The sequence below is a fragment of the Zalophus californianus genome, chromosome 14 (assembly GCF_009762305.2).
Source record: "Zalophus californianus isolate mZalCal1 chromosome 14, mZalCal1.pri.v2, whole genome shotgun sequence".
Classification (NCBI taxonomy): Eukaryota; Metazoa; Chordata; class Mammalia; order Carnivora; family Otariidae; genus Zalophus; species Zalophus californianus.
Window position 1 is genome coordinate 45,029,178 of NC_045608.1, and position 1,273 is coordinate 45,030,450.

The 1,273-nt window shown below is 41.6% G+C and overlaps 1 pseudogene; it reads left to right on the plus strand.

Moving 5' to 3' along the window:
* The first annotated feature begins 754 nt into the window (after positions 1-754).
* LOC113913431 lies at positions 755-903 on the plus strand (annotated as a pseudogene).
* The last annotated feature ends 370 nt before the right edge of the window (positions 904-1,273 follow it).

Genomic DNA, 1,273 nt, shown 5'->3' on the forward strand with positions numbered 1-1,273 from the left:
GCTAACAAGATAGATGCCAGTCAGAGTTGGTCCTCGGAATACATACTGTCCAGCACTGCTGTGTGCTGTGATTTGGGCACAAGTTCTGGGCGGCTTCTGAATGTTCTGCTTTTTGTATGATTCCTGAAACGATACAGTCTACACCCTGAGTGAGAAGAGCTTCCACTCACTGGCTGGTTGCTTGATTAAGCTAATTTTTCTTTTCTTTCTTTGACCTTGGAGAATTTTCTGTTGAATTTCTCTTGAAAGGCTTATTTCTTTTTTTTTTTTTTTTTTTTTTTTTTATAAAGATTTTATTTATTTATTTGAGAGAGAGAGAAAGTGAGAGAGAGCATGAGAGGGGAGAGGGTCAGAGGGAGAAGCAGACTCCCCGCTGAGCGGGGAGCCCGATGTGGGACTCGATCCCAGGACTCCAGGATCATGACCTGAGCCGAAGGCAGTCGCTTAACCAACTGAGCCACCCAGGCGCCCGAAAGGCTTATTTCTTCAAAGTTTGTTAATATGTTCAAAAAAATCTATGCTTCCAAATTCATGAACACATTTATTAAAAACCACCGAGACTCTCTACAGATTTGGGGGTTTGACTAGATGCTGCCTGTATAGAAGTCAATTCTTAGGAATATGGAGGACGAGATGGAGAAGAATGTTTGAATTCCCTCAGGCTGAGTTGTAATTTATAATTATGACTCCCATGTGGTTAAAATTCCAAACTATCCAAAGCCATTATTTTCATTAATAATTGTTTATTGATAGCATCACTTCTCGGCCTTTTGGCTAAGATCAAGTGTAATAATTGTTTATTGATAGGAATCTGAATTCTTATATTTCAGAGTTAATGTCCAAAAACCAAGGACCTTACTTAAAGGATCTTACATAACAAACCAGCCCATTGTTGAAACTCAAACTCCTGCCATGTTGTCCCAAGGACTGCGGGAAATACAAAAGAAATCTAAGTCTCTGTCCTTCAAGAATTTGTGGTCTAGTTGGATTTTAAGATCAGTACATAAGAAACAATGGGGCCTATCTCAGTTAGAATGCTTTTGACTGCAGGACACAAAAACCTCAGCTGGAGCTGGCTTAAATGAGTAGCTAGTCAGGTAACCAGACATCAGAGGTGGACTGGTGTTAAGCTAGAGGTCCAGAGGCTTAAAAACATTAGCTAAGACCCAGGTTCTGTGAGTCATTTCCCTTTGCCAACCCCAAGGCTGCTTCATCTTGGGCTGTAGGATGGCTCTGTCCAGTGGGAGAGCGCTGGCATCCCATAGCTTGCTCA